This window comes from Macaca thibetana, chromosome 1 (assembly GCF_024542745.1).
Source record: "Macaca thibetana thibetana isolate TM-01 chromosome 1, ASM2454274v1, whole genome shotgun sequence".
In the NCBI taxonomy this organism is placed as follows: domain Eukaryota; kingdom Metazoa; phylum Chordata; class Mammalia; order Primates; family Cercopithecidae; genus Macaca; species Macaca thibetana.
Genome location: NC_065578.1, coordinates 168,724,875 through 168,749,469, shown reverse-complemented (window position 1 = coordinate 168,749,469; position 24,595 = coordinate 168,724,875). Strand labels below are relative to the sequence as shown.

At 33.1% G+C, this 24,595-nt stretch overlaps 1 non-coding gene across 1 annotated transcript; it reads right to left on the bottom strand.

Moving 5' to 3' along the window:
- Positions 1-6,248: 6,248 nt before the first annotated feature.
- Positions 6,249-6,350, bottom strand: LOC126944824 (U6 spliceosomal RNA). Its single transcript, XR_007722203.1, has one exon. It is a non-coding gene; the product is annotated as a U6 spliceosomal RNA (small nuclear RNA).
- Positions 6,351-24,595: the final 18,245 nt, after the last annotated feature.

The following is a 24,595-nucleotide window of genomic DNA, read 5'->3' as shown; positions in this document are numbered from 1 at the left end:
TACAACAGAATCCCACACCATCCCACTCAGTTCTGCCCACTAGTCAATTATCTCTTTGTTTATTGTCCATGCTGTATGCTACCTGACCTTTTAGTACACAGTTATCTTTTAGTCTTAGTTATCAGATCGACCCACCACAACAAGGGTGAGTAAACTACGATAAAATATTTTGTAGAGGTAGAGACCACATTCATAAAGTTGTTATAAATGTTCCATTGGTTATTATTATTGTTAATCTCTTGCTGTGTATAATTTATAAAGTAAACTATATGTAGGAATATATGTACATGTAAGAGAAAATATAGTTTATATAGGATTCAGTTCTATCCATGGTTTCAGGCATCCACTGAAGGTCTTGGACCATATTCCCTGTAGATAAGAAGGGACTACTGTATAACTCAGAGAACAAATGTTCACAGTCTTAATAATCATAAAACTCTGAAAGAATAGCATTTCAATTCTAAATTAATTCTTTTGGACAGTTATTACTGTAACATTTGATTTATATTCTAAAATGTAAAGTAGTAGCCAAATAATAGGAAAGTCCGTATTTTTCACAGAAAATTGTTGTCAAAAAAATTGTAGTCGCATATATTTAAATGCCACAGAAAGAAAATGGTAAAGTTTTTGTTTTCTTAATAAAAAAGCCATGTTTTCTTAATTTTAATATTTGGTTTCAGAAATTTTACAAATAGGCTCTGAAAGTGTGATTTTGTATGTTTTTGTGTTTAAATTTTCTTCTGTTTTGACTTCACAAGATTTCTTGAGTCTATGGTTTGTTGTTTTAATGAAATCTTTGAAAATTTCTCAGATGTTCTGTCTTTGAACATTGTTATCTACAACATTATTTTTCTCCTACTGTGAGACAACATACACTTCTATGAAAAGCTTATGCTGCTTGCTTGATAAATATTTGGCTCTTTTAATCAAATATTTTTATAATTTTTGCTCTCTGTGTCTTAGGATTGTTATTTTTTTATTTATCTGCTTTGTAGTTGGCCTATTATCTTTTCTTCCATGAAAAACCTTCTGTTATGTCCATCTATTGAATTCTTAATTCCAAATATTGCACTTGTCAGTTCTAGAATTATGTGTGTGTGTATATATATGTATATACACATATATATACATATACATATATGTGCATATATATGTATATACGTATGTATATACACACATATGTGTGTATATATACTATATATGTGTGTGTGTATATATATATTTAAGGTCTAATTATCACCTAAATATCTGCATGCTTCTTTTTATTTCCTTTAATACATTAATTACAGCTACTCTCCATCTTTTGCAACATAAATAATGGATAATCTGTCTCTTCCTATTGTCTGTTTTTACCCTTGATCCTGTTTCTTGGTAACTTGCAATTTATCACTTGAAATCAGACATTATGAGTGAATAACTGTTAAGTTTATCTATGACATTATTTTCCTCAACAGAAATGTTGCTTCTTTAGAAATATAAAGTGTTACTGTATCATCTCCATTCAATCAGAAAACTGATTTGAGGCTTGGTAGCATGTTTTAAAGATTTATCTGGCTGTCTCTATTTCTCCTAAGTAACCCTCCTGAATTTAGAGCTAATATGGCATTTGGTAAGGTTTATATCCTGGCGGAGTCTGAACTCAAATGTCACTCCTCAGTATCATTAAGATTGCGGAGAACTTGTTTTTTTCTTTCAGTGTCTTACAGTTTTGATTCTTATCCTTAATAATTACCTTGTATAAGAGTTAACCAAATGTCTCATGGGGAAAACTCATAAAGTATTTGACTTACTTTCCCAGACTTCTATTATCCCTAAGATCGTTTGCTTCTCCCCCACCCCAAGTGCTGACTGCCTTGTCATTTCTTAACTCAAAATTTTATTTCTCCAGGATGTGGAAGAGCTAAAACTTCTGCTGATTCATTTGTTGCTTATAACAAACTGCTTAGGACTTCTGCATAGATTCTCAGAATCTTTCCATATTATAATCAACAAACACACTTAGGGAAAAATCACCTTCAGAACATTAGCACCTCATTATATGGATTTCTTCACTACAGTGTGTTTTCTTGCTCAGGCCTTATTTGCCACTGGATTTCTCTGAAACATATACACCTATTATTTCATCTAGCTTTTCTACATGTGTGCACCAAGATCATTGCTCTAATTAAAGGTGCTCTATCATTGCTAAACAGAAAATATTCTTCATAGTGTTTACCAGATAACAGAAGGAAGAAAGAAACAAAGAGAATTTGTTGCACCTATGTAGTGACTCCTTTTTGACTACGAAATTGGACTTAGTTTTATTTTAGAAGATTTCATTGTCTTTCTGGCTATTTTTACAATATCTAACCTGAAATTGTGTGTCTGTGTGCATGAGAGAAAGAGAGAGAGAGAGAGAGAGAGAGAGAGAGAGAGAGAGAGAGAATCAGGATTTAGCTTTTGGAATCTACATAGCACAACATTTCAAGTAGAAATTAGGGTGCTGAAGACATTCTAATTTTTCTGTCTCTGGGCACATAATATGCTTTAACTTAACCACTTTCTAGGCAAGGTAATATGTTTTCATTAATAAAATATCTACGGAAATATATTTTAATTTCCAGGAAGAATTTTTAAGAGCCAGTATGTAATTTGTCAGAGTCTTTTTCTTGGAACTATAACAATCAACAAGTTTCTAAATAGTAGCTGATTGGCTAGTCTGGGTCTAGGAATGAAAATTAAAAAAGATTAGAATCCCATTTATCTGATAATATGCATGTAGCATGAGTGAAAAATAACTTTTGCTCTTTTTAGTGATTTATACCTTACAGCTTATTGCTACAGTACAACCTAGTTTATCCTGAATGAAATAGAAGTTGACTCCAGTGGTGAAGAGCTGTGATTGCTAATAACATATCACATATAGTATTGGAGTATGATCAAAGTGGACTGTGGTCAGAAAACTGTTTCTGTAGTTTACCAAAATGAACTTCCAGGTTAGGCAGTGGCAAAAAGCTGATAAAATTTTGCCAGCAATAAATTAGGAATTTACTGTAGCATATTATGTAAATGCAGCATCCATGTAAATAGTAAATGTGTAACTGTAGGGGAAAATACTGAAAACACAGTTTTAGAAGCAATATTTTAAAATAACTGCACTAAATACTTCAAAAAAATAAGTGACACTTTTGAAAAATCTCATGCGTAGCTGAAATCTCACTAAAGAAAGAATCAAACAAACATTTTGGAACCTAAAACTATTAGTTCCGTAAGAATTTTTGAAGTTTGAGTTGGTATCAAATTATACACAGCTAAAAATCCTATCTAGTATACCAGAAAAGAGATCTTAAAGAAATATTCTGGTTAAAGCACAGAAAGACAAAAAGTTGGAAAACGTAAGCAGTTATATGAGAGATATATGGGAGAAACTGAAAAAATCTAGTTATGTGATTAGAATCCTAGAGGAATAATTCCAATTGATGCAGAAGCGTTATATTAAAAGATATGACAAATAGACATAGTATATATTGAAGGTATATAAAGTGATATTTTGATATACACATACATTGCAAAATGATACCCCATCAAGTTAATTAACCTATACATCATTTCACTATTAACATTTTTCTTTTTGTTGAGAACTCTTAAAATCTAATCTTAGAAAATTTCAATTATGAAATACATTATTGTCAACTATAGTCAATATGCTACACATTAGATTGTCAGAACATATTCATTTTATAAATGAAAGTTTGCACTCTTTGACCCAAATCCTCATATTTCCCTCATACACCTAACCCCTGACAACCACTGTGCAAACATTTAATTTGGCTGTTTTAAATTCTACGTACCAGTAAGATCACGCAGCACTGTCTTTCTGTGTCCAGGTTATTTCACTTAGCCTAATGTCTTCCAGGTTCATCCATGTTGTCACAACTGACAGGATTTTTTAAAGGCTAAATAATATTTCTGTGTAATAATTTCAAAATAATATTCCTGTTTCCATATCTTGACCATTGTGAATAATACGGCAATGAAAATGTGACCCCAGATATGTCTTCAACATGCTACTTTCATTTTCATTGTATACACGTCCAAAAGTGGGATTGCTGGATAATATGGTGGTTATATTTTTTAATTTTTTTAAGGAATCTTCATACTATTTTTCATAATGGCATAATGGCTATACCAATTTACATTTACACCAACAGTGTATAAAAGTTCATTTTTCTCCACATCCTCAACAACACTTGTTATCTTTTGTCTTTTTTCTAAAAGCCATCTTAATTGTTGTGAGTTTGTATTTCTTTGTGATTTTGATTTGCATTTTTTCGATGATTTCTGATGTTCAGTAAATTTTTATATTCCTGTCAGACCTTTGTATGTCTTCTTTGGGAAAATGTCTCTTCAGGTCTTTTCCTCATTTTTAGATCAGGTCATTATTATTAAATTTTGCTATTGAGTTTTGTGTGTGTACATAAATACACATACAACTTTATTATATATTTTAGATATTAGGCTTTTATTAGATATATAATTTGCAAATGTTTTCTCCCATTCCATAGGTTTTCTTTCCATTTTACTGATTGTTACCTCCATTACTGTGTGGAAACTTTTTGGTTTGATGTAGTCACACATATTTTTGCTTCAGTTGCCTGTGCTTTTGGTTTATATCCAAAAAAATGTTTTTTCCAAATAACTTTTTATCTATGTTTTCTTTCAATTTTTACAGTTTCAGGTTTTACATTGAAGTCCAATCCACTATGCATTGATTTTTGTGTATGATATAAGGGAACAATTTCATTACTTGGCATCTGAACATCCAGCTATCCCAATGACATTTAATGAAGACACTGTTCTTTCACCATTTTGTATTCTTGGCCCTTTTGTTGAATATTAGTTGAATGAATATATATGGGTTTGTTTCTGTGATCTTTGCTGTGTTCTGTTGCATCTTTTTTTATGCCAGTACCACACTGTTTTGATTACTATAGCTTTGTGACATTATTTGAAATGAGGTGATGTTTGCCTTCAGCTTTGTTCTTGTTGCTTAAATTTCTTTGACTATTTGTGATCTTTTTGATTGCACATAAGTTTTAGGATTGTTTTCTGTTTCTCTGAAAAATGCTAATAGAATTTTGATAGGAATTGCCTTGAATCTGTGAAATCTGTAGTGTGGACATTTTAACAACATTAATTCTTTCAATCCATAAGTATGTGATATCTTTACATTTGTTTGTGTCTCCTTTAATTTTTGTATCAATGTATTATAGTGCTCAGTATACACATCATTCACCTCCTTTGTTAAGTTTATTCCTAAATACAGATAATCCTGATTTAGAAGGGCTCAACTTATAATGTTCTTGACTAATACGATGGATTTATCAATATGTAACCTTTTGTAGGTCTAGAGGAATCTGTATACCTTCTTTGTTTTTCATTATAGTACATGGGATTGTTTTCTTGATTTCTTTTTTAGGTATTTTGATATCTCTTCCTCTGACATGTAAATGGCAGTTTCTGTCGTTGTTATTGTGTTTCTGTTCCTCTCATGGGTGTGTATTGTGGGGTGTGTGTGTGTACAACATAATTTGTCATTTTAACTCACAGAAATCTGCATCAAAACAAGCCACATCTGAGTTTAATGAAGAGATTTTCTTAAATCAAAACTGCCACATATTACACAAAAGTCCATGACATTGAGCTTAATACTCTCACTATAAGAAACTTTTTCTTTTTGTTTTTCTTCTTCCTCTTTGGAGATGAGTGTATTTTGAATGAGGAAAAGAGGATGAACCAAATGGTGTTTGATGAGCTGAAGGGTGGATGATGGTAAGAATTATTAAGTGCAAAAATTGTATTTTTCTTTATTTCTAGGCATGAGGTAAGATTGTACCTCCTAACTCACTAGACGTAAGGTTTAGCTAAGTTGTTTATTTTTTCTAGTAAAATGCAATTGGAAGCTCCATCAGTTACTTCTGGTAGGACCTTCAAGTGTCAGTGCACTGGTGGCCATGGTCTTCCTTCCCTCCCTCTATGATTACTGATCATGTTTCTAGAAGGAGTTCTTTCAAGAGTCTGATTATCAGAAAAAGGGCATCATAAAACATATAATTAGTTGAACTGTGCAGCAGTGAGAGCCAGAAAATTTAGAAATAAATATTTTTTTGTAAATGATGAAAAAATTAATCTTTTTCTTTTTGCTTTTATTATTACTTTTAATTGACACATAATAATTGTACCTATTTTGTGGTACAGTGTGATATTTCAAAAATATATGAAATATTTCACAAATATGTGTCATCCTTCTTCAAGGGCCATGCTAATATTCTCTGTACATTCACATTTTTGTATATACCACCAAAGTAAGCACTCTTTACTGTTTTAAAACCCTAAGATTTGGAGTTAATAATTACCCCAGACAAATATAATCCATCTTTACTGATATATGAGCATACGTTGTTGTATTGTGCTTTGCTTTATAGTACTATGAAATCACTACATTTTTTTAAAAATTAAAATTTTGTGGCAACCCTGCATGGAGCAAGACCATATGAACTTTTTTTTTTTTCAATAGCGTGTGCTCGCTTTGTGTCCCTCTGTCACATTTTGGCAATTCTGACAACATTTCAAATTTTTTCATTAGTTTTATATTTGTTATGGTGATCTGTGACTGATCATAGATGTTGTCGTTTGTAGTTGTGTTGAGGCACTATGAACCATGCCCATATAAGATGGTGAACTTAATTCATAATGTTGTATGCATACTGAATGCTCCACCAATCAACCAGTTTCACATCACTCTCCCTCTTTCTGGGCTGCCCTATTCCCTAAGACATGACAATATTTCAGTCATGCCAATTAGTCCTACAATGGCCTCAGTGTTTTCCAGTAAAAGGGTAAGTCTCTCAATGTAAATAAAAAGCTAGAAATGATTAAGTGTTGTGAGGAAGGTATATTAAAAGCCAAGGTACCCTTAAAGTGAGGCCTCATCTCCAAAAATGTTAGCCAAGCTGTGAATGCAAAGGAAAAGATCTTGAAGGAAATTAAAGTTGCTATTCCAATAAACAAAGGAATGGTAAGAGAATGAAACAGTCTTATTGGTGATATGCAGAAATTTTGAGTGCTCTAGATAAAAGATCAAACAAGCCACAACATTCTCTTAAGCCAAAGCCTAATACAAAGCAAAGTCCTAATGCTCTTAAATTCCATGAAGGTTGAAAGAGGTGACTAAGCTGTAGAAGGAACACTGGAAGCGAGCAAAAGTTGTTTCATGAGGTTTAAGGGGAGAAGCTGTATCCATAACATAAAAGTGCAAGGAGAAGCAGCAAGTCTTAATGCAGAATTTCAGCAAATTATGCAGAAGATCTAGTTGAGGTAATTTATGATGGTGGCTACAATAAACAACAGATTTGCAATGTAGAAACAACAGCCTTATACTGGAAAAATCTACGTTCCATAACTTTTGTAACTGGAAAGGAGAAGCCAGTGCCTGGCTTCAAAGCTTCAAAAAACAGGCTGACTCTCTTGTTAGGAGCTAATGTACTTGGTGACTTTAAGTGGAAGCCAATTCTCATTTATCATTACGAAAATCCTAGAGCCCTTAGGAATCCACTCTGCCTGTGCTGTAGAAATGAGACACAACAAAGCCTTGATGACAGTATATCTGTTTACAGCATGGTTTACTGAATATTTTAAACCTGCTGTTGAGAACTACTGCTCAGAAGAAAAGATACCTTTCAAAACGTTACTGCTCATTGTCAAAGCACCGGGTCACCCAAGAATTCTTATGAAACAGTGTAAGGTGATTAATGTGTTTATACCTGTTAACAAAGCATCCATTCTTCAGCCCATGGATGAAGGGGTAATTTTACTTTCAACTTTTATTATTTTAGAAATACATTTCATAAGGCCATAGCTGTCATAGGCAATGATTCCTCTGATGGACTTGTGCAAAGTAAATTGAAACCTGGAAAAGATTCACCATTCTAGATGTCAATAGCAACATTTATGATTCACGGAAGGACGTCAAAATATCAATATTAACTGAAGTTTGAAAGAAGTTGATGCCAATTGTCATGGATTATTTTGAGGGTATTCAATACATCATTGGAGGGTGTAACTGCAGACCAAAAGAGCCAGAATTAGAAGTGGAACCTAAAGAAGAAACTGGAGTGCTGCGAACTAATGATAAACCTTGAACAAATGAGCAGTTGCTTCTTGTAAATGAGGAAAACAGTGGTTTCTTGAGATGGAATCTACCCCTAGTGAGGATTTTGTGAACATTGTTGAAATGAAAACAAAGTATTTGTATTATTAATATGTAAATATAGTTGATAAAGCAGCAGCAGAATTTGAGAGGATAGACAGCAATAGTGCAAGAAGTTATACTGTAGGTAAAAAGCTATCAAACAGCATTGCTTGCTAAAGAAAAATCTTTAATGAAAGGAAGAATCAATTGATGCAGCGTATTTCATTGCTGTCTTATTTTGAGAAATTGTCCCAGCAAACCCCACCTTCAGAAACACCCACACTGATTAGGAGGCAACCATCAATTTTGAGGCACTGCTCTCTACTAGCAAACAGGTTATAATTTGGCTGAAGACTCAGATAACCATTAGCATTTTTTTAGCAATACCATATTTTTAAATTAAGGTATTTTCACTGTTCATTTGTAGTTGTGTTGGGGCACTATGAACCATACCCATATAAGATGGTGAACTTAATTCATAATGTTGTATGCAAACTGAATGTTTTTAAACACTTAGCAGACTGAGTAGCATAAACATAACTTTGATATGTATTTAGAAACAAAAAAAAAAAAAGAAAGAAATTAGGTGAACGTCTGTATTGAATATTTGAATATTTGCTTTATTTGAATATTTGCTTTATTGTGCTGGTCTGGAACCATGTGGAGCAACGTGCCTGAGGTATACCTATAACTATCTTTTTTGGTTGATACTCAATTTTCCCTAAAATTAAAAATTTCTGAAGTATTGGAATATATTGTGATGCGATTCCTTTAGAATGGAGATTTTTTTATAAACACATTAGTTATATGATTGCAAACATATACACAATTACATGTATGTGCATGCACACACACACAACACACCCCTATAATATTGAAATACATACCAAAATGGTTAAAAAACCACAGCTGTGTATTTTTAAAATGTATGTTTTTAAAATAAACATTTCCATTATTAGATGTCTTAGAATATGTTTATGTTTAAACTTAAGCTTGATATTTTTAACAAGTTTTCTCCAAAAGTTTTAATTTCTAACTTGTGTTTTCTGCAAATACAATGAGTCTGTTTTTCACTTTTGTTTTACTTCATGTTTAAATTTTTAAAAGATAAGGTCAACAAGGGTATTTGGGGAATATATTGGACTAAACCTGGGTTCATTATTCTGTGTTTCTTTCAGTTGCCCACTGTGTCATCTCCACAAATGAAATAATGTGACCTTAGAACCAATTTCTCAGAAGCATAAGAAAGGTTTGTCCCAGACAGAGCTTGGAGAACTGACCATCATTTTCTATTCAAGTTAAGAAGTCTTAATAGCTGACATGAGAGCATCTTAGCGCTATAGATAAGTGACTGTCCTTAACAGATCCCTGGAATTCATCTTTGGACTGGCTATCTAATACTGATTTGACAGGTAGACATAATGGATGACTATTCCACATGGCTGAGAGGATGATTGACTTGCCCAGGTTTCATATGTAATCTCCTGACAAGAAGTAACCTCTCTACCTGGACTGGTAAACGTCTCAGTTGACTTTTCAGGAAATACTCACTTGCCATCACTTGAACAGAAATGCCTTCCTTAGATATACAAAAGCCCAACAAATATATGAAAATAGTATTCAACATGATTAATTATCAAGGAAATGCAAATTAAAACCACAGTAAAACACCACCTTACTGCTGCAAGAATGGCCATTACTAAAAAGTCAAAAAACAATAGATGTTAGTGTGGATGTGGTGAAAAGGGAAACACTTATATGCTATGGGTGGGAATAGAAATTAGTACAACCTCTGTGGAAAACAATATGAAGATTCTTTAAAGAACTAAAAGTAAATGCTTCCATTTAATCCAGCAATCCTACTATTAAATATCTACCCAAAGGGAAATAAGTCATTATATGCAAAAGACACATGGACACATATTTTTTTGCAGTCCAACTCACAGTTGCAAAGATATGGAACCAACTTGAGTGCCCATTAGCTAATGAATGGATAAAGAATTTGATACATATATATGATATATACAAATAGTATTCCATGATATACATATACATACATACATATATGTATGTATATGTATATGCATGTGCATATATGTATATGTATGTGCATATATGTATAAACACACTTGTATGTATACATGTATGTATGTGTATATACGCAAATATACACCTATGTGCATGCATGTATATATAATATGCATATATGTATATGTATGTGCATATATATGTGTGTATATCATGGAATACTATTCAGCCATAAAAATAAATAATGTACTTTGTAGCAACTTGAATAGAGCTGGAGGCTACTATTCTAAATGAAGTAATTCAACAATGGAAAACCAAAAAGATTGTATGTTCTCATTTACAAGTGGAAACTAAGCTATGGGTATGCAAAGGCATACAGAGTGGTATAATGGACTTTGTAGACTCAGAAGGGGGAGGTTAGTAGGGGACTTTGTGATAAAACACTACATATTTGACACAACATTCAACTACTCAAGCAACAGGTGCACTAAAATCTCATATTTCACCACTATGTAATTCACCTATGTAACCAAAACCCACTTGTACCAGAAAAGTTATTGAAATTTGGAAAAATTCAAAAAGAAATAACTTGTGTATCATCTATTGTATTCTGATTTACTACCACATGAAGCCAATGGAATTATTTACCACTAAGACAAATAAAGGAGGATCACCATAATTATAAAGCTTTGTTTCAAATATCCTAGTCAATTTTTAAGGAACAAAAATTAATGTAAATATTCAGAAAGGACAAAATTAATTTTTTAGAACATAATAAAGGCCAAATAAAATATTTTACAAAATATTAAGATGATTTGATATTGATTTTGATGAAGTTTTTATTTCTTATACTTGGGTTTAATAGTTACAAATGGAAATGAAAATATATCATTAAAATTCAAGCTACATATATACATATATATATAAACTCTATATGTAAAATAAAAAAGTATGATTCTGAATGAAATCCAAAATTTTAAAAAAGACATAAATAAGGCCTAAAATATCAGACATATTACTGGTTGGGAAAAATATAATAAAAATGTCATTTCTCATAAAATTAATATGTACTTGTTGCAATTTAAGACAGAAATATCAACAGAGAGTTTTCTTAAATACAGCAGTGCATGAAAACCTGACTCAAAAAACTCTAATGCAGTTTGAAAACTGTGTGCAAAATGAATCAGGATAGAGAGAGAGAGACAGCGAAGAGGAAAATGCAATACAGCGGTAAGCCAGCAGATCTCATGAGAACTCATTCACTATCATGAGAAGAGTGAGAGAAATCCAGCCTCATGATTCAATCACCTCCCACCAGGTTCCTCGCCCAACATTAGGAATTATAATTCAACATATTTGGGTGGGGACACAGAGTGAAACCATATTATTTCACTCCTTCCCATATCTCATGTCCTTCTCACATTTTAAAATACAATTATGCCTTCTCAACAGTCCCTTAATGTCTGAACTCATTCTAACATTAACTCAAAAGTGTAACTTCAAAGTCTCATTGGAGACAAGGCAAGTTCCTTCCCCCTGTGAGCCTATAAAATAAAAAAAAAAAAAGATAGTTACTTTCTATATGTTAATACAATGGGGGTAGAGGCATTGGGTAAATGTTCGCGTTTGAAACATGAGAAATTGGCAAAAACAAAGGGGATTATAGGCCCTATGCAAGTCAGAAACCTGGCAGGGCAGTCATTAAATCTTAAAGCTCCAAAATAATCTCCTTTGACTCTATGTCTCACCCCTAGAACATGCTGATGCAAGGGGTGGCACCCACAGCCTTGGGGCATTCTGTCTCTGTGTCTCTGAAGGGTAAAGCACCTGTAGCTTCTTTCACAGGCTCACACTGAGTGACTGAGGCTTTTACAGGTGCAAAGTGCATGCTGCAACTGGATCTACCTTTCTGAGGTCTGAAGGAGAGTGGCCCTCTTCCCACAGCTCCACTAAGCAATGACCCAGTGAGGACTCTGTGTGGGGACTCCCACCCCACATTTTCCCCACACACTGCACTTGTAGAGGTTCTCCATGAGGGTTCAGCCCCTGCAGCAGACTTCTGCCTGGACATAAAGGTGTTTATTTCACAGAGCAGCAGGAAACCATTATTTCCTCCTAGGTCTCCAGGCCTGTGATGGGAAGGGCTACCTAAAAAAATCTCTGAAACAGAGAGGGAGCAAAGGAGGAAATGCCATACACTTTTAAACAACCAGATAGCATGAGAACTCACTCATTATCATGAGAAGAGCAAGGGGGAAATCCACCACCATGATCCAATCATCTCCCATCAGGTTTCTCCCCCAATATTGGGAATTATAATTCAACATGAGATTTGGGTGGGGACACGGAGCCAAACTATATGAATGTAGAACTGTGAAATCATTGCTGCTATCAAGGTAATAACCATATCCATCTGTTCTTCATTCTGCCCCTTCCTACATATGCCTACTCGTGTTCAGGCAACCTCTGATCTGCATTTTATCACCATAGATCAATTTGCAGTTTCTGGAATTTTTGATACATTAAATTGTATGGTATTATTTTTTCTGACTTCTTTTACTTAGCTGTTATTTTTAAAGAATAAGTTTCCCTTTTTAAATTGTTTTATGAAGCAAACATTCTGTTTATATTTTAAATGATGCACATAACATATATTGATAGTATAAGTGTAAAAACAGAAGTGTTATTTTGTGGCTGTGATTTTCAGTTGGTAAAAATGTAGTTCTAATACAACGATATTATAGAGTCAATTTTCTATGCATTTTTTTCATGTGAATGTGGCAATAGGTTTACATGAGATGTTTACACCAAATCGTCATATATATCTCAAAAATGCATGGCTTTCATTTTAAAGCAAAATAGAAAAGGAGATTTTGAGTAAAAGTCAAAAAGTACTGCTGCCAGTAAGATAAATTAGAATGTGTGCTCTCTTAATTTGTCAGTAGTAAAGTCATCTTTCCCAATTATTTGGATAATAATAAGAAAAAAAGGAAATAAGAATAGCAAGGACGATTACAGATTGGAGTTTTTGAATATGAATGAGTATTATGTACTAGATATGATTCTAAATGACAAACTTGTAATTTATTGCTCATTTTTATAATTCTGTGACATTTATTATGAATACCATTATTTAACAGGTGAAGACACTGAGACACAGAGAGGGTAACTATTTTTCTTAGGCCCATACTGGTAGTCACTGAATTGGTTTTGGCTCTTGGTAGTCTGGCTGCTGGGTTCAGGCTCCCAACCAGTATGTAATAGTGTTGGTTAGCATGTTAATAAATATTTCTGAATTAACAATTAAAATGATTTTTGCAAAATAAAATTTGGTCTTAAGGCTTCATCATCACTGACATCAGTGTTTACACACCAGATATCCTCATTTCATTAAGTGTATAATAGATTATAAAGAAAAAGATATTTTTCTCATGCCCTTAGTTTTTCATTACTCTGAGGAAACAGTCATGTGGATCATGGTCATGGATTTCTCCCTTGTCTGTCTCATGATCGTGAGTGAGTTCTTATGCTCCCTTTGTCTGCCTTGACAGATGTTTCCAACCTTTCACTCAAGTCTTTGCTCTGCTCTTCCCTGCACACACCTGTCCAGCTAGAGACTACATGCTCAGCCTGTATTCCACTCAGGCATGGCTGGGTCACTATTTGCCTACCATGTGGACATGGGCAGAAGTTCAGCAACTTCTATCTTATGTTTTAAAATAATATTTGCACATGTCATTCCCTTCTCTGTTTCTCCACCTGCATGCATCTGGGCATGATTGGAGCCCTCTTACTTTTAGGTGTGTAAGGTAGAGCTGCCCTGCTGGCCCAGATCCCTGGGTCTTTGTGTAACAGAGATTCCCTATCCATATTGATTGGCCACATTAGAGAGAAATAAATTATGTCCTGTCTGAGGCACCATGCTTAGGTGCAGTTTGTGACTATGCAAAAATAAGCAAATTTAGTAATTATCCTGACTAATGTGTAGGAAATCATGAATCTCCTCAGAGATTTCTACACATTTGAATACTTCCTCTTGCCCTTGAAATCAAAAGAAATGGCAGCTCTAGAACACCAATAAATCACGGCTTCTCAAGAGGTAGAAATATGTAAATTTTCAAGGGGCCTTCTAAGAGGAGTTCTTTTATTGCTTCACTATTGTGAGGCTCCATTTCAATTATTCAATGTAACATCTGCAATTTTCTTAATTTATATTAATGTTGTGTAAAGATGTAAGACAAGTTTTCGAAGTTTACCTTTTGTGAGGATATTCACATTCATGATTTAAAAACAAAACAAAACAGAGTCTTGCTCTGTCGCCCAGGCTGGAGTGCAATGGCATGATCTCGGCTCACTGCAATTCCACCTTCCAGGTTCAAGTGATTCTCCTGCCTCAGCCTCCCGAGTAGCTGGAATTACAGGCATGTGCCACCATGCCTGGCTAATTTTTGTAATTTTTAGTAGAGACAGGGCTTCCCTATGTTGGTCAGGCTGGTCTCAAACCCCTAACCTCAGGTCATCCACCCACCTCGGCCCCCAAAAGTGCTGGGATTACAGGTGTGAGCCACTGTGCCTAGCCACATTGATAAATTTAAACTTAGCATTTCTTTTTTGTTTATTTTTTGCTACATAGTATTGAATTTTTTAAATAAAGAATAGGTTTTATTTAAGCAAATCATGTCTGTCTTGAATAAGACAAGTTATGTTGATCAAATCAAAATATATTCTATACACTTCTTATTGAAACCAACTGTATTTCCTGTACTCAGAATTTTATATAATAATGTTTCATAATATATGAGTTACATTATTAAACTGTAATGTGTTTCTTCTAGGACTATCATTTTTATATTTATACAGCTGTGCAGAAAGCTACAAAATGTTTTTGGGTTTTACAAATTGGTATTAAAGTATATACTCATTGAAATATAAAACAAGGTACAGAATATAATAATTTTATTTTCATTACATTTACCAATTATCTAGTACAGCATTTATCTGTTGAATAGTAGGGTTGTAGAATATGTGCTATAGTTTTACTACCAAATAAGACTTGTGGTAAGGAATTGATGTCTAGGCTTACACTTATCAGAATTTTGTCACATCCATTACTGATATTAAAATTGAATAAGTCAAAATTGCTGAAAGTAAATTAGAATCGTTATACTTGTTATGAAAGTACATAATAAGCATGAATAACAGTAAGCTAAGAGGTTCATGTTTTTAGACTTCACAAAAATATTTCATATAATTTTAGAAATTATTTTAGTTGCCTTTGATTTTCCACCCTTACGTTCTATGTCAGGATCAGCAAGACTTTAATTAAGATAATTCATGCAATATGGTACTTATGATATAGACATGGAGTATTTATTTTTATATTTATTTATTTATTTATTGAGATGGAGTTTGCTCTGTTGCTCTGGCTGGAGTGCAGTGGCAAGATCTCTGCTCACTGCAACCTCCGGATCCCGGGTTCAAGAAATTCTCCTGCCTCAGCTTCCTGATTAACAGGGATTACAAGCATGTGCCGCCACGCCAAGCTAATTTTTCCTATTTTTAGTAGAGACAGGTTTTTGCCATGTTGTCCAGGCTGGTCTCAAACTCCTGACCTCAGGTGATCCATCCGCCTCAGCCTCTCAGTGCTGGGATTACATGCCTGACCACTGTGCCAGGTCAGCATGGTGCATTTAAACAACAAGGCTCTGAGATCTTCCTTAGATACTGCTTCTGAGAGACACGTAATGGCATGGCACAGGAAGTCCTTGGCATGGCAAAATCTGTTTTATGTTCATTCTCCATTTTTGAAAGATTTTAAACTTTGTACCCACAATGTATCATAAAAAGGAAAGTGATCCCACAGAACAAACATGTAGCTACCCCAGCAAAGGATCAAAGAGAATACAGATGTGAAAGATTCAATTTAGTTAAACTGAGAATAGTGACAATACATTATAGCCATAGAGAACATGTGGCATTACATACTGAAAGCATGGGCTTCTGAATAAATCAACTAAAAATCAACTAAAAATCAACTAGTATTTCTGTAGAAATTAAAAGGCAATGGTATAAAGCATATAACTAAGGGTTACAGAACTGGAAAATACTATGGAACCAAATCAGTGAAGGATAGAAAAACTTAATTCACTCAAGAACACAAATATTTTCATAGCTGCACTGATTAAACATCTTGGACGTTCCCTTACTGAGGAACCAGAGCCCAACATCATACCCATTGCAGATTTTTTACACTGTCATTCATGAACATATTTTATAAGTTGTATATAATTCTTTCAACAAGTAGAGGTTCAATCATTTTAATAAATTCTTGTGTGTTTATAAAGATGTATGTTTATACTTTGTCTTCTTTAAGACTCAAGTTTTAAAAATCCCTCTAAGAGCAATTAAACACAGGAACGGCTAGACTGTGCAGATTTCTTGATTTTCAAAATAAGACTTATTATGTCAAAACGATACAATTTAAATACATTCCTTTTTTATCTTTTTTAATGGAACACTTTATGAATTGTACTGTAGGGATATTTAAAAGTGATAATTCTTATCTTCAAGGTGCTTTCAATTTAATTAAGAGTATGGGGTAATATTTAGTATATAATTAGAACTTTTTTTTTAAAGTGCTAGTAGTATTCAGAAAAAAAATACAGAAATTGGGCATTTTCCATGGAGAAAAATAAGATAATAGATTAGGTAACAACTGATTAAAACCTGAAAGAAATTTTGAGAATTAAATAATCAATAAGAAGAAAATTGTGAGAGTTAGAAAATGTGGTTTATCTGATCTTTCACAAAGTTTATTTTTTATTTTACTTTTGCTAGGACCTAAATTACTGAATTTTTATCATGCTGTAAACCTAAACAATTCTATTAATTACTAATAAGAAGAAGGTCTAAGAATCATGCCATTTACAAGAATATAAATCATGGAATGTACATACTCGCTTACAAGTACAGATATTTAACCATAATGTCTTAAACCTGAAAGGATTTTTTGTCTTGTGAATGAAAATACTAGTCCATGCTTGGCATAGGGCTGTGTGAAATTGTCAGAACCCAGGCTCCTTTTGTCTATTACTTGTGATTTTCTTAAGCGTGGTTACCACAGGTCCTACTATTATGTACACTCCAGACAGTAAGAAGGAGGAAGAAAAGAAAGAAAGCTCAGTTTTATCTCCTAAAAGGTGCATTCCTGAGATTCCCACATGAATCTTTTACTTAGAGTGTATTAGCTAGGATTGAACTTTATGTCTATTTTCATCACACAGGAGTTTTAATTGTGGGCAGCAAAGCGTAATTCCTTTTTAAGTATCAATGTGTTAAGTGGGATATTGGGGTTCTTATACAAACAAAGATGAGGGGAATGAGCATTGGAAAGCTACTTGCCATTTCTGTCTGCAATAAGCCAATATCAAAGAAAATAGTTGTATCCATTTCAAGCCTATTAGCAAGAACCAAAGCCTCAAAGCCTTCAGATGGTTGACGATCAACTTGTAAGTATCATTCATGTGCAAAACTGAGGCTTGAGTGGGTCTAAAAGAAAATCCTTTTAACCCAAGTTCAGAAACAATGTAAATTTAGAGAAAGAAGCTAAATATATGGAATTCAAAAATGAACCTCAATACGGATGAAAACTATGTTGCAGAAAGGCATGAGTGTAAAATTAAATGCCTTCTATCTCTCCTGCAACTTGAGACCTTGATACTGTTTTTTTGGAGCCAGTGGTTTGTTTCACAGGACAAATATACTTTTCCTTAATTGTCACCTATTATTGGAAAGGTTGGAGTTAAAAAAAAAAACAACTCCAATTTTTACAAATCTAGGCTAAATGAGAGCTATGTAAAAGAAGAATGTGGACAAATTACTGCAATGTGTCTATTGGTAAACCTTTTAGTATAACATTCATACAGAAAACTGCATGTATATGATTCAATTAATTATCACGAAGTGGGCAGATCCGGGTCTAGAAATAGAAGATAGAAAACACTTTGTAAGTTTTCTACCTCATGTCTCTCCCTCCTCACTACCCACTTCCTCCCGAATCCTATTTATGTTCCTGTTGATAATTTTTGCCACTTTTTAACTTTATAAGAATGAAATCATTCAGTACGTATTATTTTCTGTTTTGCCATTTTCACACAATATTTTCTTTGTAAGATTCATTTATGTTGCTTAAAGCAGTAGTTTATTTGCATTGTAGTGTGCTGTTATGATGTATAACTATACCACAATATTTTAAAAATCAATTTTCTGGTTGTTTTCAAATTTTGCTATTGAAAATTACACCCTTTTGCAATTCTTATACATTTTTGTATACATATATACACATTTCTGTGTCTCTATGACTAGTTTTGGAATTAATGAATCATTGTGTACATGTATATTCAGGTTTGAACCTGGCAAACAATTTTCTAAAGCATCCTATCCATTTATACTCCCCATACACACTTGTGTATGTATACACCTCACAGATGCTGTCACTATTTTACTGACATTTTCAGTGTCTCTTGCAAACTTCAGATTGCTTGTATCTGAATTTTTATGTCTGAAGGATTTTTAAAATGTGGAGATGGGGATGGTTAGTTGAGGGTTAGGTGGGTATTATTACCCTCCACAGCCACCTTTCACCTAATGGTTCAGAGGAGTTGGTCTATAACTCCAGTTCACTGGTCCCTTAGAGGAGTTAAAAAATTTTCAGATATGTGTTGTACCATTTTTCAGAGTTTCTTCACTAAATCAAAAGAGAAAGTAAAACATATCTGAGACTAAAAAATTACCTCTTTTAGTGACTACTTGTTTCTTACCAATGACAAGCCAGCACCCAATTTACTCTCATCTATAGTCACTACTTAATTCCTGCTTTGAAAATGGCAACCATTTCCGAACTGGTTGATCTCTGCTTCTTTTAGATGTTACTCAGAATCCTTCAGTAGAACCCAAATCTTACATAAGATGCTTCAGTGCCCCTCTTCTTTAACAGTTCTTCTTGGTTCCTCCCAAGTTCCTTCTTTTACTGCATAGACTCAATAATGTCATTTTGTCACATTACCGATTGTCCCTGTGGTCTTTGACTGATTAAATTTTACCAGGATTGAACTTCAGTTACCTATTATGGTGGCTGTCTAAGTTTATGTGCCGTCTATCAGATGTTTCCCTTCTCTAAATCACTTTCACATTCTCCTACTGACAATTCTCACCTAAAAGCACAAACATCTTTTTCTAGAATCTTTGTCTCAGGATGTGCATCTGGGAACCCAAATGAAGAAACCATGTGTTTAGATAAGAAAAGAAGAGACTGTATACCTGTCCCAATGACCTATTGAGAAGTATCCTCTTAAAACAGTAGACAGGGAGTGGATAATAAAAATCATTATGTATCTGTGCCCATGGGACTAAGATAAAAAAGAACAGCAGCTACTTACATTTTGGATACATAGGAATAGAATACTGAAATATGTATAGCATGGAATAAATAATGTATGATTAAGTGAGGTAGAATTTACATGGTTCAGTTTAGGTAAGGGAGGTTGTACATATTGCCTGTCATTTGAGAGATTCTTAGGGAAACCCCAGAGAAAACAAAACATTTAGAGGAAAGTCAGACAGAGCTTTAAGGCCAAAATTAACAGCATGTAATCATAATATAATTATCTATTATATGATATTATAAAATCAAAATATAAGCCTATACGATTTTTTCTTCAGTTATAATAATGCAATGTAATATATAGATGGAATTACAGTTGTTTAATCAAACAAAGTGCATAAGGCATGGATTTCCTTTAGTAAATGTGTATGTATTCATTAATAGCTACATTTTTACAGCTTTGGGGAATAATCACTATCTCAATAAAAACCGTATCTCATATTCAATATTTCACATATTTTACTGAAATTAAATATATAATGCTAATCACTAAATTGTCCTGCAGCTACGACTTAATTATATTGTTTGTTAATAGTAAATAAAAATTATTAAACAACTTAAAGATACAATTTTAAAATGTGGTAAGTGTATTGTTTTTCCAAGTTATTTACTGCTGTCCCCATAAAGGTTATCTATTCCTGCCTGCTGATTTGTGACTTTCTGTGCTTTCCTATGCCGTTACTATTGAACTTGGGCTGTGAATTTTGCTTGGACTGATGAAAAGTCAACAGCACAAGGTAAGCCATGGCAAAACAGAAGTTTTAAGGGTCATTGAAATGTTTCATACACTCTCTTGGTTTTTCCCCCCCTCTGGCATAGTAATGACATATATGAATTGTAAGAATTTATTCAGTCTCGATCTGGACTAAAGAAGGGATGTAATGTGTAGCTGCACCTGCAGCAAGTCAATCAACAGGCCAAGAAAGAGAGAGAGAGAGTAAAAGAGAGACACACACACATGCTATTGAAGCCAACAGAGAGCTGGTGTTTACGTGATATAATAGCATAACCTGGAGTAAACTCAATAAGTAAATGATGTATTGGGATGAATATTTAATGATGCTAATGCACACAGATATGAAAGACATCAAATACAATTTTTTTATGCACATTTCATCTAGTCAATCTTGAGGCATTTGATTTTCTTTGATATATGTGACATATAAAACACAAACAAAAAATAGCTTTACTAACCATTATTAGCTTAGCTTCATTTTATTTTCAAAAGGAAACATGTAATAGGTTGGTGCAAAAGTAATTGGCATAAAATGCAATTACTTTTGCACCAATCTAATATATAAGAAAAGTTTTGGGTTTCCTGAGTTAACATTAAAGGAAACTTCTCTGAAAACCATCTTTCCATTGTCACTTTGTTTGGTGCTTGGCAACGCACCATGGTAAGATGGCAGGTGGATAAGGAATGTGTCTTTCTTTTCTAAATGGAAAACTGTCTATTGTCAAAGGGCAAATTGTAAATATAAAAGGGAAGAGAAAATATAAAACAAGTGTCACAGAGAAAATAATCTTGACTCTTTCTCAGGCTGATAGATTTTAGAACTGAATTATGCAGGAAAGTTGAATTTCTGTCAATATGTATCAATGTGTTTGTGTATGCATGTGTATGTACTTCAGCCTGGCTACATTTTGGAGTGTCTTCTCACAATCTCAGGGGCATAAACACCAATTTAAGACTTCTATTCTACCTTATATATGCTTAAAAATGGAGTCTTTGGGTCAAAGAAGTACAGATCAAATAATATCCATCTACTAGTTATGTCAAACTATTTTCCACAATGATAGTCATCAGAGTAGCAATTCATGAACATACCTTTTTCTCCTAGAGGAAATTGGTTTTCTCAGTCTCCTAAGAATTTCAAAGCTCTTGTTTTTAAATCAATATTTTGGTTATAATGCTGTTTTATTTTCTCCAGTACTCAAATAATGAATCTTCTTAGGAATATGGTTTATATTGAGGATCTCCTGCCAATTGTTTGTCCTGGTTTAATTGATATGTTTTCTCAATTAATGTTATTTTTAAGTCAAGAGTTCTCAAGTTCTTTTCTGTATTATCTGGATTTGGGGGATTCATTTATATAATTCAGAGATACAGAACTAAAATATTTATAATGCTTCTATTTTCACACCATAATTCGTTGCAGCATGGTCATCTTTAATGATATGTAGTAATAATATAAGTAGTCATTAACCAATCCATGATGCAACTTGAAACATAGAACAGTGACAATGACTTTAACCTATCTGTGTTTGTAGCCCATCTTATCATCCTACTTTCTTTCACTGAAAAAATAATTATTACTTAATTATCCTGAATTTTTTATCATGACCTTGCTGTATAAATGTGTTTTTCTCATTAACACATATACACACATTTTCATAAATATATATACACATTATGAATATATATTATTTATTACTAGTTATTTTAAACTCAAAATAAATAAAATTATAATTATTAAACTGTTCTTTCCCATTCAATATTATAAAGATTCATGCAATAGCATGTTGTTACATTTCACTCATTTTCAATGCAGTGTTATGTCCCAATGTATTCATATATATCTCTGTTTCTGGATGATATTATTGTTTCCAGATTTTTGCTATTACAGGAAACAGCAATGTGCTCCTAAATACATATTTAAATAAACAAAAACCAAAAGAGATTGCCATTAACACTAAGATACCTTCTTGAAGCAAAATTTAAAATTTATAATGTGTTTTTGGATCTAAACATTGACATAAAATAGTAACATATTTTGTGAGTATAAAAATTCAATAGAAATCACAACTCTAGAAAAATAGTATATCAATTACAAAATTGGATGCCACATTTCAAGCATATTCTGATTAAGTAATAATAGTGATTAAAATTAGGCTTAATTAAACATTTTATAATTTCTAGGATAATAATGAAATAAATTATAGTATAACCAGATTTCCAAATAAATGTTTTATATGATCTCCTCATAATTTATTAAATTCAGTATACTGTCGAACTTGCTCAGAATACAGATACATTCTTTGAGCTATGGGTAATATCTAGACCTCAATATAGCAGGTTTGGTCCAGGTAAGAGCCTAGTAGGGAGTAATATAATACACATTGATTTATAATCAAAATCTGTGTTATGATTTACAAAGAGAAATGCATTTTATTGGACAGCATGACTTCTCCAAAGTTTTGATCTATAATGTTTCTAGTGATAAAATGCATGCATATTCATCATATTCTAAACAATGCAAACATAGCACCTTCTATGCAAGCAACACAAGTATTGATCATACCCAGACTGAAGAAAAGGTCATATGACCATAAATGTCTTGAATTATTTTTCAAAGCAGGCTGTAAATTCATTCAAGCTTAATAGCAACTTGTTGATTTTTCCTTCAGAATTACTGAAGGAAACGTGCAAATAATAAACTTAAAATTAAAGATTGGGTGCTTGGGTTACATTTACATAATTTTAGACACATGAATTAAGCTGTGAAACTCTTCATCTAGAAACAAAGATGAATACTTTTTACACATTTTCAAAGGCAGTATAATCATATTTTGATATATTTGAATGATTCTTGGACGTTTATTAGCCACAATGGAACTCTATATATTTGTAAGCTCTTTTGACTTGATTATTTATGACTCTGCTAGAAAATTTGTAACAAGGTTATAGAACTTTCCTCTTTCAAACTCATTATTTTATTGAATTATGTGTTCTCACATATTGTTTTTCCTCAAAATGAGAATGTCAGCAGTTTGTTTCATTTTCATAATGAACTGCAATTATCCTACATTAGAAAAAGAAGATTTTTACTTTGAGATGTCAGGTTATTTTTTAAAAAATGGTTTCCAACTGAACACTAAAGGATATAATTTAGTTTTTGCTGACATCATAAACTATATAAGTTGAGCATAAGTAGTTTGTGAATAACAGGAAAACAATTAATTTAAATTATATCCTAATGATTTATTTCAACAGAATAAAAGGTTTTTACAAAAGTGTCTTCCACTGAACTTCAAATAATTGATTTTCTTCATAACGGCAGTAAAGCAGAGTATCTTCCCTACTCAGTCATTTTTTTAAGTAAGAATTAGATAGTGTTAAAGATATTTACGGCTTGGCATAGTGGCTTAGGCCTGTAATCCCAGCATTTTGGGAGGCCGAGGCAGATGGATCACTTGAGGTCAGGAGTTGGAGACCAGCCCAGCCAATGTGGTGAAATCCTGTCTCTGCAAAAAATACAAAATTTAGGCGGGTGTGGTGGTGCATGCCTGTAATCCAGCTATTCAGGAGGCTGAGGCAGGAGAATTGCTTGAACCCGGGAGGCGGAGGTTGCAGTGAGCTGAGTTCATGCCACTACACTCCAGCCTGAGCTATAGAGAAAGACTCAGTCCCCCACAGCGCCCCCCCAAAAAATATTTATGGCATAATGTGAAGAATTAATTATCACATAATTATTATGTGGTTACAGTTTCTATTTTAAATATGTATTGCCCTTTTATTAATTTTTACTATTCAAAGTCTTCCTAGAATCACAAAATGTATTATATAGTGTTCTTTTTCATACTGTTAATTACAAAACAAAAACATCATAACACTCATACTGTTTAACCTTGACATTATAGTAGATGGTAAGTAGATTACATAAGATCAAGGAAAAATTAAATCAAATGATCATGTTCTAAATAAGGAAGGCACCTTGGCTTCTTTGGGGATTATGTTAAATCTATTTGTTCTTAACTAGCAATGAACACTTTTCCATATGGATTGCATTAATTTCTCAATGTACTTACAACAATATTTTCTTTGAATGTAACAATTCAGCTCTTGCATCAAACTAGAAATCTCACTGTGCCAATGTCTTCTTATAAAAATCTTT